The sequence below is a fragment of the Diceros bicornis genome, assembly GCF_020826845.1.
Source record: "Diceros bicornis minor isolate mBicDic1 chromosome 32 unlocalized genomic scaffold, mDicBic1.mat.cur SUPER_32_unloc_2, whole genome shotgun sequence".
NCBI classification, from domain to species: domain Eukaryota; kingdom Metazoa; phylum Chordata; class Mammalia; order Perissodactyla; family Rhinocerotidae; genus Diceros; species Diceros bicornis.
This window is the reverse complement of record NW_026690908.1, coordinates 781826-796090: the sequence shown is the minus strand read 5'-3', so window position 1 is coordinate 796090 and position 14265 is coordinate 781826. Positions and strand designations below refer to the sequence as shown.

Genomic DNA, 14265 nt, shown 5'->3' with positions numbered 1-14265 from the left:
AATTGCCTGGGAAGGAACAGGAAGGAGTTTTCTGGGGGTGATGGAACTATTCTATTCTTAAAGGGGTGAAGGTTATATGGACATGTTTATTTGCCAAAACTGTACAGTTGAGAGTTGTGCCTTTCAGTGTGCGTACATCTTACATCCTCACACACAAAGGACTAAAAGAATAATAAAGTGAGGTGGGAATGGGATGGAATGTGGATGAAACAAAATTGGCAGACAATTAGCAGTTGTTGAACCTGGGTGATGGGCCTACTATGCTATTTTGTTTATTTTGTATATTGTTTAAATTGTTCTGTAATAAAACGCTCGTATAAGAAGACAAACTCGATATACAGTGTTTGCTGGTAAGATATCGGTTACCTTTTGGGAGGAAAGAGGGAGAAAGGGATTGTCAGCGCCTGACTTAAGCTGGTGCTAGTTCTTGGTCACACAAGTGTGTTCACTTTGTAAAAATTCTTTGAGGTTTACATGGATGACTTCTGTATATGTTTCTGTACGCATGTTATACATCAATAAACATTTTAAATCCTGCATATTTGCACAAAGATCCTAACTCAATATCTCAGAATAACAGCAGTGTTTTATTTTAAAGTGGAACACGTTCACTCATGGCATCATCAGATGGATTTTAATACTTCCAAGTATCTATTAATGCCCTCGCCCTTGCGTGGCCCCCTGGATCTTTCCATTTTTGGCTCAATTTGGCAAGTGGCATGGCTTTGAGTTTTTATGATGGGTATGGGCCCTTCAGGTGGGCGAGGTCCAAGGGAAGGATCTCTGCAGCGACATTGACCACGGGAGCCAGAGGGAGGATCATGGCAACCTGGAGGGATGGAGGGGATGGTAGGACAGGTGGCCTTGAAAAGGCAAATTCCAGAATCCCAGGCACCTAGTATTTCCATTTTAGATATAGAATTTACCCTTCAAATACTAGCCAGGGAGCTTCCACGAGGGCTCCAAGCATCCTCAGCAATAGCCAGGCTGGTGAGCCCCACCCCTACCTGAGTGCCGGCCTCAAGGGATGCAGCCCAACCACACTGCGCATACTCTGGGGGGTGGGCAGGGCATAGAGAGTGGTCATGGTATAGAGAAGAGGCGGGGTAGAGGGTGGGGTGGAGAAGCAGAGGGATGGGGACCAGGGGCGGGGGGACAAGGTGGGAGTTGGGGCCCCTAGCTGTGTATGCTGGGAACTTTTGTCTCTTAACCGCTCCCAGCTGGGAGCTTGCAGGACCGCAGGACTACAAATCCCAGGAGGCTGTGGGCATGGGGCTGTGCCTAACCCTGGAGGGAGGAGCAGGGCGGTGTGCGCTTGGCCGAGGGCCAAACCGCCCTTGACTCAGGACTCTGGTCCTGCACCTGCTGCACGTAGGCTGAGTCCCGGAGGGATGTGACGGGAGGAGTGGGACCAGGGAGTTAGGAGGATGTGGCAGCTGCATGGGCAGCCCAGGGCCTGCAGCGTGCAACTGGTTTTGTCCAAAATAGAAGTCGGACTTGTGCCTCTTCCACACCGCCTCCCTCCATTGCTTGATTCCTCCTCCCACCTGCGTGCCTGTGCGTCTTTCCACAGCCTCCTACCAAGTCCAGGGCCAGGTGCTTCTCTAAACTGCTTATGGGAACTGGTTTGACATCCCAGAAACTTTCCACTTTGCCTGATGCCCTCTGCCTTCTCCAGCCAAAGTGCCATCCTTTCATCAGCTTTTGAGAGAGATTCGCTCTTGTGGCCGCTCTTGCAAGTACAACTTAAGAGCTTTGCAGAGTGGTAACATTGGCTGTTGCTTGCTTTTTTTGCAGATGTGGAAGTTGAGGCATCTGTGAGGTTAATCATTGGTTTCCCCAGGATCCGCTAAGAGCAGAGGAGAACAACCCAATTCCCAGGCAAGTATCTAGTAGGCCGTTTTCACCAACGCATTCCAGTGCAGTGGCCTCCAAAACAGCAACCTTAAGACGAGAATAGCTTAAGCATTTTGCCCTTTAGATTGATCACCTAATCTCAGCTCAGGCATGAGTGGCCAGTCTCTCAGGGACACAGGTGGTGACTCTGATCATTCAGTAAGAGACCAGTCGTCCAGCTTTGGGAGAGGGACGTTCAAGGTAGACAGCACTTGAAACCCGTCAGCTTTAACATCTCTGCTTTGGATTCTGACAAGGTTCCCGGATAAACATGCCTAGGGATAGTCAGAGGTACCATATTCTTTAAAAATTGATTAGAGTGGTGAAAGGAATAGAACATAAAATATCCTGCTTATTTGCAAAAGATAAAATGCAAGCAAGACCTTCCTGTTAATTTTTTTCTGCTCATTCTCTTGGCTGTACTGTACGTTTGAATGCAGAAACAAAAAACTTGAATTGCCAAATTCTCTTTTCCTGAGATTGGTAAATTAACTTAAAAGTCTTATTAAAACCTGTGCAGCTTTCATGATTTATGTCGTCCCTAAAAACCTGGGCGTTGACCTACAGGAAAAAAAGTCCCTGTTTATATTACACGTCCCAATAGGTTACATTTCCGATTCCTGAATGTGGGATATTATCAAAACAACTGAAAAACCTGGTCATGGAAACTGGACCCTGTCACTTTGTCAAGAATTTGCCTCTGTATAAATTAATGACACAAGAATTCTTTAACATTTTTGTAAAGAAAGGATGAGAAAGTGTGTAGTGTCCCTGAATGTGGCAAGACAGGGAAGTCTCATTAGACCACATCCTCGGGTTCTTCTCTTGTGTTCAATAGGCCCAGGTGATAGTCCATGTAGTCAGGTGCAGCGCCGCTCCCCCAGCCCCCAGTGTTCCATCCTACTCTGGCCTGTGCCCTCTTCAGGGGGTTCTGATGACACTTGTCCACAAGTGTTGGAAGGAAACATTGTAACATGAGGATATTCATCATCTTAAAACAAGGATTAATGGAGAGGAAAGTCTCCGGGTGTGTGTGCTCCGATGCACTGCTGTTGAAGTGTGGCCGCAGTGACAACTGTGCTCCCAGCAGTCCCCACAATAGCTGTCTCAAATGTTTGATCTCCTGGTGCAACCACAGCAGCTGTTGACAGAGCTGGGCACTCGTCTTGGTTCAGTGTCTTCTGTCAGATTTTGTAGCTCTGACCCTCCTCTGCTTGCCCCATTCTCACTCCTATCTGCTGCGTTCATTGCTTTGTAGTTGTTTCCTAGGAGCCACTGTGTGTAACTCTATTTCACAGTGTCTTTAGGGACCCACTCTCACTACACGTGTCACTGTACAACAGCCCCTTATCGTGGTGTAACCCATGTTCATCGTCTCCAGTGGAGCTGTGAAGAACCCTGCTTACTCGGAGCTCCTCTCATTCTCATGCTGCTGGGGCTGCTAACGAAGCTGGGCATCTCGTCTTTGGTCTCATCAACATTATTCTTTTCATTGATTTTCTGAAGTCGGAGACGACTTTGTTAATAATGTGACACTGACTGTCACAGGCACTTTTATGTATCTTCCTCAACAGCTCTGTGAAGTAGGCCTGTGATCCCCATTTTACAGGGGGGGACACTGAGGCTCAGAGAGGTCGAGTAGCTTCCTTCACTTCACACAGTTTCTTGGTACATTTTGAGTCTCCACTTGGAACTCCGCCTCTCAGGTGTGTGCACTTAGCTGGCGTTCCAATTTGTGCCTCTCTGCCATCCCCTCCAAAGGCACATGCCCCATCCTGAGTCCATTTTCCTGCTTGATGGCAGTCACCCTGCACAAACCGGCCCCATGCAGGGAGTGGACTAGTCAGGTGTGGTCCTCCAGCTTACCCTGGGCAGGTTCTAGGTTTATTGCGAGAGCTGGAGCAGTAGAAGATACTGACCGACACTCACCTGGAAGGTTGGTTATGTAGAAATACTTCACTGACTTTTTGCAGGTGTCATGTCTTCTTTGTCTTCATTGCTCCTCTGGGCTTTCTTCTGCATTCTGCGCTGTGCAGTAACATACAGTACAGAGACTGGAGAACATAATACTGTTGTCCTGCACCAAATGGTCACATCACTCATTTTTCTAATTATGAAAGAATTACATACTATAAAAAAAGTCAAATTACCCAGATCTATGTAGAGTAAAGTGAAACCTCCCCCATCCATCCCTTTCCCTGCAAACTCACTCCCCTACTCAGAAGGAACTATAGTTAAGAGGTTGCAGCTTATTGTTCTGGACATTTCCTATGAATTTATAAATACACATAAAGTTTTTTTTAACATAAATGACATAACTACATCATTTTGCAATTTGCTGTTTCCCAAACCATATATCATAGCTGTCTCTCCTTATCAGTGCTTGCCACACTAACTTAGCTTTTTAGAAGTTTTAGAGGTACTCCAAAGAACAGGAATACCATGATCTGTTTATCTCTTCTTTGATAGAGATGGGATTATGTCCAGTTTCACAATTATACATAATGCTGCAGTAAGATCCTTGTATGGAGTTTATTACACTGCTATTCAACTGCTCAATTTTCCTTGTTTCCTCTTGGTCAGAGACTATGATATATTTTTAACAATTTTATGGGTATTATTATTATTATTATTATTATTATTATTTTTGTGTGTGTGTGAGGAAGATCAGCCCTGAGATAACATCCATGCCAATACTCCTCTTTTTGCCTAGGCAGACCGGCTCTGAGTTAACATCTGTTGCCAATCCTTCTTCTTTTTTTCCCCCAAAGCCCCAGTAAATAGTTGTACATCATAGGTGCACATCCTTCTAGTTGCTGTATGTGGGATGTGGCCTCAGCATGGCCGGAGAAGCGGCGTGTTAGTGCATGTCGGATCTGAACCCGGGCCACCAGTAGCAGAACACTTAACCACTAAGCCACGGGGCCAGCCCTATGGGAATTATTTTATAGGGAATTTAATTTTATCACTGAATAAAGACGTTTATGGGGAAACTGGACTTTAAGGTCATCCCTCTCAGTATTCTGGAGAAAAATCATGAAACTTAGAAGGTATGAGGCTTGCTCCATCACAATCTAACAAGTCATGTTAACAATTTAAAGTTGAATGTTTGAATAGCCTCTACTCTCTCTGTTCAGAAGAAGAATGACTTTTTCTTGTCTTGAAAACTTCTGACTCCAGGGGCTCTCAGTTGGTCTTCAGAGAGGGTAAGATATTGGTGTCGTATCTGTCTCTCTTCAGCTGTAGGCTGCATCTTCTAAAGATCATAGAATTGAACATGGTCCAATAAATGCATATGATTTGGGTCAAAAATTCAAAGTAATGAACCCAAGATAGGAATCTATAACTTTGGTTCTTAATAAAGAATTTCCTTTGATATCCTCAAGTCTCTGTGATTACTAGTAAAAACTCACCTATGGGTGAAGAGATGTGGTTCTGCTGGCAATGTTTGGTTTGAACATCCATAGTTAAGGCTGCCACATCCATAGGTAGATTAGATTTGACCTCTTGACGACCTCTTCCCTTGGTCTTTGACCTGGGAAAAATAAGAATTTAAAAAAGCTGCTGTTATTAGCACTCAATGCTAGAAATGCCCATTAAAGAGTGAGTTTGATTTGGTAAACCAAAGGGAGTATAAGCAGAACAAAGTCTGTAATATCTATAAAATTTCAAAAAATTCTAATTTTTTAAAATATAACTCTATTTTTGCCACAGTGCAAACTGTGTATATATGAATGAAATATCCCTCTGTCCATTTCTTCTTTCTATTGACTTAATGGATTTATCCTCTAATCCAGATTCTAAGTGTGAAAGAACATCTTGGTCCTTCAAAGAAAAGAAGCCATTGAAATTTGATTTTCTTTTAGCTTGCCATCCTACAGGTTTGAGGATTAAATTATCATGTAATGGTACAATGATTCTGAAATCTAATTTTTAATTAGAGGGGTATAAGGGATGATTGAATGGTGGTTCATCCCCATGGTCAAAGGTATTGTACACATGAACATGTAAACACGATTCAGGAAGCTGCTTCAGCCCTGTGACATCCCTGAGAACCACAGTGCAGGAGGATCTAGGCACACAGCCATCTGCCTCGATCTCCTGGGTTACATGTAGATCCAGGGGTCTTGAGAGTGGCGTCAGAGCAGCTAGCTTTTATCTATTTCTCCCCTTCCTTCTCTCCAGCTTATCTCAAACAGTCTTGACTATCATATTTTAAAGACCAATTGTAGTTATTTACATAAGCTGTTTGTTCATTATTGCAGAGTAATAATCAGGCATACCATTAAATATCACTTAATCTACCTAATTAAATTTGTTGTACCTTTTGATTGATTAGAACACTAAAGTTAGTTCAGAATTTGATATTCACCAAATGTGTTAATCTGCTTACAACTGCCATGTGCCTCATTTCTCTTAGAAGTGTATCTTTGGCCCATCACAAGATTTTAATGAATCAAATCATCATAAATTAAGATAATGTACTGTCTTTTGGATGATCGGGAGGCATATGGGTCCATTTTGGAAATATACCCATCTGTCTTTGCTCCCCATGGGAAGTTTCTGGTCACTGGGTCTCTAGGTGGCTTGCACAAACCCTAGGTCTATAAAGCTTGGTGCCTCTCCTTCTAATTGAGGTAGAAATAAAAGAGGTCAGAGAGACATATTAAAGTTTTGGTTGCATGAAGTCTTCTATGAAGACCATCCATGCATATTGTTCTGGATAGCTCTCTGTTCCTAAGACTACTAGTTACTTTAAGGGCTTGTCAGGAACTGTGAATGGTCTGATATTTTACCTTACCTGCAAGCCAATAAGTTAGCCTACAATTGTCTTACAGATGCTGGCAAAAGACAGGAGACCCATGGGTCAGAGACACAGGACTTAATGACACAGCAATGGCAGTGGCCAGAGTATCAACATTTGCACTGGTTCACTAAATCCCACTTCCTACAGGATGATACACAGTGGGCCAGGAGACATGCAGAGGGTTGCAAGAACTCAGAGCTTAAGGAACTCAAATCTTTGATAACAGGCAGGAAGCCTGCTGACCTTTGCCTGGGGAGGGGTGTTATTTTTATTATACTGGGCAGTAAGCAAGCCTGCCCTTTGCTGCAGAGGAGGCCACTATTTCTATTTTCCAAGGTTGACAGCTTTACACACATTCTTGAAAAGATAACCTGGTTTTACTGGCTTTCAAAGATAAGCTTGAATGAGACTTCATCATCATTCCGCTCTTCTGTTTCCTTTATTGAGACTGTGCAAATATGCTCTTTTCTCTGTAAAGTTCACTAACTTTATTCATACATAAGGGATGCTTTTGGTTTTATTTATTAAGTTAAAATTTTCTTATTAGAGCAAATGAGGAAACTATTATGGGTTGGATCTGAAGGTATGCTTTTCCAGGAAAAATGTGAAAGAAGATCGGTGCTCACAGAACTTTGTGACAAGGAGCTGATATCAACTTAAATGATTTTAATTTGAATACTGTTTTGTACAACTTTCTTCCATCTTACATCATCCTCACTGCTTCCTGTAACTCTCATATGGGAATGGGGCAGTTTCATGGATTCACTGAACTCATTTACAATATTCAAATGGTTTTTTCTGTTGTGTGCTTTTCTTTTTATTGAGGTAATGTTAACATACAACATTAAATTAGTTTCAGCGGTACAACATAATGATTCAATGTTTGTATAAATGTTGAAATGATCACCACAATAAGTCCAGTTAACATCTGTCCCCATACATAGTTACAAATTTTTTTCTCTTATGATGAGGACATGGCGTATTTCAAGGTGCAGAAGAATCAATGATGATGTCATACTTTTCCATACACAGCTTGATGAATTTGAACATAAGCGTACACCCTTGAGACTGTCACCACCATCAAGGCCACAAACATATCCATCACCTCCCAAAGTTTTCTCTCACCTCCTTTATTACTATTATTCTGTGGTAAGAACTCTTAATATCTACACTATTAGCAAATGTGATGAATGCAAGACAGTCTTGTTAGCTGTAAGCACTATGCCATATCCTAGATCTCCAGAACTTATTTATCTTGATTACTGAAACTCTGTATCCTTTGACCATCAGCTCCCCATTTCTCCATCCCCTCAACCCCTGGTAACCACCATTCTAACCTCTGCTTGTATGAGTTTGACTATTTAAGATTCCACATATAAGTGAGTATTTGCCTTTCTCTGTCTGCCTTATTTCGCTTAGCATAATGTCTTCTAGGTCCATCCATGTTGTCAAAAATGGCAGGAACTCCTTCTTTTTTCAAGGTTGACTAATATTCCATTTCTTTATCCATTCATCCATCAGTGACATTTAGGTTACTTCCATATCTTGGCTATCGTGAATTAGCTACAATGAACATTAGAGTGCAGGTATTTCTTTGAGACCCTGAGTTCAATCCTGTGGGCATATACCAGAAGTGGGATTGCTGGATCATATGCTAGTTTTCATTTTTGGAGTAAGCTCCATACTGTTTTCCATAATGGTTGTACTAGTTTACATTCCCACAAGGGTTCCTTTTCTCCACATCCTCACCAACATTTGCCATCTTTAGTTTTTTTGATAATGGCCATCTTAACAGGTGTGAAGTGATAGCTCATTGTGGTTTTGATTTGCATTCCCTGATGATTAGTGATGCTGAACACCTTTTCATACACCTGTTGGCCACTTGTATGTCTTCATTAGAAAAAGTCTACTCTGGTCCCTTACCCATTTTTCAAATTGATTTGTCTTCTTTTTATTGAGCCAACACAAAACAAGAGAACAAAATTTCCAGGCATTATGGATGCTTCCCAGTTGATGCAGATGGTTTTGTATTTACAGTGGTACCAAAAGATCATGTTTCATGCTTTTTCTTCAGCTTGTTATAAGACCAGCAGTAGCTGCGGCATGGCAGATAATCGGGATCGTCTGGGTTTGGAGGTTTACAACATAAATGAGTGGTAATGAATTTTTTATTATTCCAAGGAAATTATTGAGATCATAGTCCATGGAATTCAGGATTGATAGATGTAGGAGGAAATTAAGGTGAGGATCGGTGATCTAGCATTACTTCTGATCATGAGGCACAGGTATCTACTGTATGAGTGTTTGAATAAAAATATTAGAGATCAGCAATGGAACAGAATTGAAAGCCCAGAAATAAAACCACACATATACGGACAGCTAATTTTCGACAAAGGTGCTAAGAACATGCAATGGAGAAAGGAAAGTCTCTTCAATAAATGGTGTTGGGAAAACTGGACAGCCACATGCAAAAGAATGAAAGTGGACCATGTGCTATCGCCATTCACAAAAATTAACTCAAAATGGATCAAAGACCTGAAGGTGAGACCTGAAACTATAAAACTCATAGAAGAAAATATAGGCAACACACTATTTGACATTGGTTTTAAAGGAATCTTTTCGGATGACATGCCTACCCAGACTAGGGAAACTAAAGAAAAAATAAACAAGTGGGACTTTATCAGATTAAAGAGGTTTTATAAGACTAATGAAACCAGAATCAAGATGAACAGACAACCAACCAGCTGGGAGAGAATATTTGCAAAACATACATCTGACAAGGGGTTGATCTCCATAATATATAAAGAACTCACACAACTGAACAACAAAAAAACAACCCGATCAAAAAATGGGCAGAGGAAATGAAGAGACACTTCTCCAAGGAAGATATACAGATGGCCAATAGGCACATGAAAAGATGTTCAACATCACTAATCATCAGGGAAATGCAAATCAAAACAACACTAAGATACCACCTCACACCTGTTAGAATGGCTATAATCACCAAGACAAAAAACAACAAATGTTGGAGAGGATGTGGAGAAACAGGAACCCTCACACACAGCTGGTGGGAATGCAAATTGGTGCAGCCTCTATGGAACACGGTATGGAGATTCCTCCAAGAATTAAAAATAGAGATGCCCTATGATCCAGCCATCCCACTACTGGGAATCTATCCAACGAACCTGAAATCAACAATCCAAAGAGGCTTATGCACCCCTATGTTCATTGCAGCATTATTCACCATAGCCAAGAAGTGGAAGCAACCTAAGTGTCCCTCGACTGACGAATGGATTAGGAAAATGTGGTATATATATACAATGGAATACTACTCAGCCATAAAAAAAGAGAAAATCGTCCCATTTGCAACAACATGGATGGGCCTGGAGCGCATTATGTTAAGTGAAATAAACCAGAAAGAGAAAGACAAACACTGTGTGATCTCACTCATATGTGGAATATAAACCAACACATGGACAGAGAAAACTGGACTGTGGTTATCAGGGGCAGTGGGGGTGGGGAGTGGGCACAAGGGGTGAAGGGAGTCATATATATGGTGATGGACAAACAAAAATGTACAACCCAAAAATTTCACAATGTTATAAACCATTAAAACATCAATAAAAAAAGATATTAGAGATCAGGAATTTGTCGTGGGTGAATATGTTTTCTGAATTATTTACTTTTGAACATAAGCATTTGGATTATGTGAACATCTGGGATATGGGAGTAAGTCATTAACAAAGGGGTGGTTGATAATGTCACTATTGATTTAACTTCTATGAACACCAAGTGGTCAATGGACTAAGCAAATGAGTAGTCAGAAAACACAGAAATGTTAGGATTTGGGAACTAGTAAAGGACTGGGGACCGACTGTCCTGAGAGGGAATGCCAGGACTTATGAGGTTGAGAGTGACAAGGACAAGAAAAGAATAGAAAACACTTAAATAAGGAGGGTGTGTTAACAGGATGGAGGGGGAGAAATGATCTGGAGTAGCCTTGAGTTTTGACCTTGAGCTTTCTGTTCTTGATGCAAATTTGCCTGATGACATCCCAGGACACAGGTCAGATCCCCAGAGGATAGAGGGAGGGTGGAAGTACAAAACAGCCAGGATAATTGTCCTAAAAAGGCAGGCTTCCTTTATCATTTGACCCAATTTCATAATTTATTTTTGTAGGGTAAGAGGAAAAGAAGGATGATAGCCACGTCTTCACAGAGGAAGCAGCATAACTGGGGGAACCAGTCCAAACCAAAGCCTGGTTTAAACATCTCCATCCCTTTAAGGATGTCTAGTGACATATTCAAGAGGCCGGTTACTAGAATTCCATCCCATCCTGGCAATGAAGGGTCTCTGGGAGGACACGTTGGACCAGCCCCACCAGGTCTGCTGGCCCAAGAGACCACAAGGACTCCAGGCCTGCAGCAGTGCAGGACAACTAGTAAATCCTTTCAAGCTTGCCAAAGCGTTGGAAAAACTTGCACCTAGTCACACAGGTGAATCCCTGCCAGGTGTGCTCGCAGGTGGTCTGCACTTCAGGTCCCATGCCCACTCCTGCCGGTCTTCAGATTTGGCAGAGATGATTCCAGGAGCTGATCTGGGCATTCCACAGTTCCACTGCCAACAATTTCTGGCAACTGAGGAAGGTATCAGGAAGGAGGAAAGGGCAGTGAAGAGCACAGGAGAGAGACTGGTGATAGCACTGATGGTGGACAGACTTGCTAGTGAGGCAGAGAAAGTGAGGGGCCAAGAAGGCCGTCTTGACTGCAGATGAAATGGAGCAGGCACCTCAGTGAGGTCTCTTGGCAGCGTCCCTAATGTTTTTGTGCTTTGAGCTCTTGAAACTTTGAAATATAACAATACGTTTCTTTTATTAAACTCTGCTGCATGACAGAAAATATAGACAGTGGTTTCTTTCTGAGGTGAGAGGTTGAGTTTCAGGTGAGGAGTGAAAGATCTTCCTTTTTCATGCTGTTCTCTCATTTTCCTTTACTATGTATGTTATTTATTTGTACTTTCAAGTCAGCAGCGAGTTATCAACGTCACGAGATGATTCAGTTATTCCCCTCACAGTCACAGTAAAACCTACTTAAAGTGGATTATTCTTTTTGTGTAATATTCCAATAGATTCCAAAGTATTATTTCAAAAGCACCTCGATGTCTATGTTCTCAAATTAGATATTTACTTTTGGTCTCCATTTTTGTGTTCCTTCTTGCATGCTACTTCAGAGTTGCATCTAAGGAAATACCAGATTTCACTCAGTTTTTAGATCCATATGTGTTGGAAATTTGATTCATGAAGATGGACATGGCAGCTGGGGGATCATACTACTATCAAAAGAGACCATTTCGGCATCAGTAATCTGACAAGAACTCACTGCTTGTTGAGATTTAATTGAGTATTTGAAGGATCAAGCTGTCGCTATTGGCACTTCTCTTTCTCTTTGGAGGCAAAGTATCGCCTTCCCAGTCTTTCCATTACCAAACCAGTTTCCTGGGTGGCTGTGCCATGTCAGGAAGGGCCTGGGATGCTGGGAACCAGGATTCATCCTCAGCTTTCTAGCTGTCCTGAGAAGGCTTCCCTGGCAGAGTCCAGCCTGTGTGTCTGGGTGACACTTGCAGCCATCAGATAGAAGGCGATAACTCACAAGTGCCAAGTGATTTATCTGGCCCTTGTCTTACAGGGTGTTTCCAAGGGATGAGGTTCAAAACGCCACTTGGTAACCCTTTGAAAGCTCCTGGTCGTGGGGTGGGTTCTCGGTGTGAGCTCAGAGCAGTGTCTATTCACCACCAGATGGGAAGCATTTCAGTATTTTAATTGCTAAGGCTGTGTTCATGCACGACCATGGATCATCAGTTCCGTGGCATTTCCTGCTGGACGACCCCACACCCCTGTCATGCCTCATCTTTCAAAGCTCCAAACAAGGTTCACACCCCATCAGGTGGTTGTAATGTAACCACAGCACAAGACTGGGGAAAAAAACACAACCACCCAGGGGTGACACACTTTAATGTCTTGGGCCCAATTTCCCCATTTGGACAAGTTGGCAACATCAACACTGAGTGTGTAAACTGGAGGACTGTCCAAGACCATGGACCTCAGAATGACACGCCTCAGAAGTCACCTTGGACAGCAAGGGACAGTGTGGGGTCACTCACTGGTCAGGATTATGGTCCCTTTTCCTGGGAAAGTAGAGCTCACCCGGGATCCATCAGGCCAAGCCAGGGAGGAGGCTGGGGGCCTTCTAGGGTATTTCTGCCCTAAAGGGAATTGCATAAGGAAGGCAGGGGTGCTGGAAATCCTAGTTCACAGAGAGCGGTCGTGTTTATGGAATGAGGCCCAGTGGTAGCCTTAAAGCTGCATCACAAATCTTTCCCATTGGATACAAAACAGCAGGAAACAGAATTCAGAGTCCTGGACAAGGATCCCAGCAGGATTCAATTCTAGGTCAGTAGTGAACATGGAGGCACTAGAGAGGTCTCAGGAGGGAAAGTCCTGTCTGCCTTTAGTCCATTTGCAAATCACCTTTTCGGGCCTTGTCCTCTCCACTTGCATGTTTTGATCTTTTTACATTGTTTTCCCCACTTAAAGCTGATGCAATTCCAGAGATTGAACTAGAAAACTACAAGTTCCTAAAATTTGGTCAAAAGAAACCTCAACAAGAGAAGCAGAAAACATTCCCTCTTCCTCCAGAATTAGGAAGGCAGCCCCAGCCTATGGCACGACCTGGTCCTGGGTAGTGCTGTTTTAAAGACACCCACATTTCAGTGGTTGTTGCTTTGCCTGTGAAAGCACCATCAACTTTTAAATCCCAAGAGAATGGGCCAGGGAGCGTGTCCGCCCCTGGAGCATCTGAATGATACTGAAATGAACTTGTCCTCGGAGTTAGGGGGAATTGGGAGTGACGTCACTAGCCAAAAAAGGTGCTGGCCCTTCTCCCTTCTCCAACATGCAATAAGTTGATGACTCAGAAGAGTTCTTGATTCAAGGAGAAATGTGAGATTCTGTGTCTCACTCACATGCCTACAGAAAGCGACAGAACCACACCACAACTCCCAAGCTGTAAAGGGAACAGGACTTGAATATAATATTCAAATATGTCATTTATTATTTACAACAAATAACCACTGACCCTCCCCAATGGGTGAGTAGGTGCTGAGGTAGAGATGTCAGGGAGCTGGGATGGGGTCGTCCCTTCTCTCTTGGGCTTCAGGGGACCTCAGGAATCAGCTTACAATGCTCCCCTTCCCATCAAGTGGGAGGAGCTGGCCCTGTGCATCGCAAGCATCCCAGCTGTGTCCCCGCTGCTGAGGATGGCGCTGTGATCGGCCACTGGTACGGGGTTTGGGGTTGGGGCCTGGGGGCTGAGTAGAAGAGTCGGGTTATCTTGCACGGCCTCCCTCAGAATCATGGCCCCCCACCCTGTCCCCACTGCACTGGGTGCTTCAGACCCTGTGCTCAGTGCTGTCAGTCACCAGTACCCCATTTTTCCCTGCCACGTGAGCGATCATTTAGTATCACCTATTTCACAGAGCAGGAAACAGAGTCTCAGGAAGCTGAA

At 43.2% G+C, this 14265-nt stretch overlaps 1 protein-coding gene across 18 annotated transcripts in view; it reads right to left on the bottom strand.

Moving 5' to 3' along the window:
* LOC131402210 (uncharacterized) overlaps positions 1 to 14265 on the bottom strand; it is a 131785-nt gene that overhangs the window by 113006 nt on the left and 4514 nt on the right. Inside the window, exon 6 of one of the 18 annotated variants that reach the window (XR_009218383.1) lies at positions 13931 to 14068. The exons of 16 other annotated variants lie outside the window; for them this stretch is intronic. The gene's annotated coding sequence lies outside the window, so the exon portion shown is untranslated. Of the gene's footprint in view, positions 1 to 13930; positions 14069 to 14265 lie in introns of those variants that run through there. One more of the 18 variants, XR_009218384.1, reaches the window with a different exon arrangement.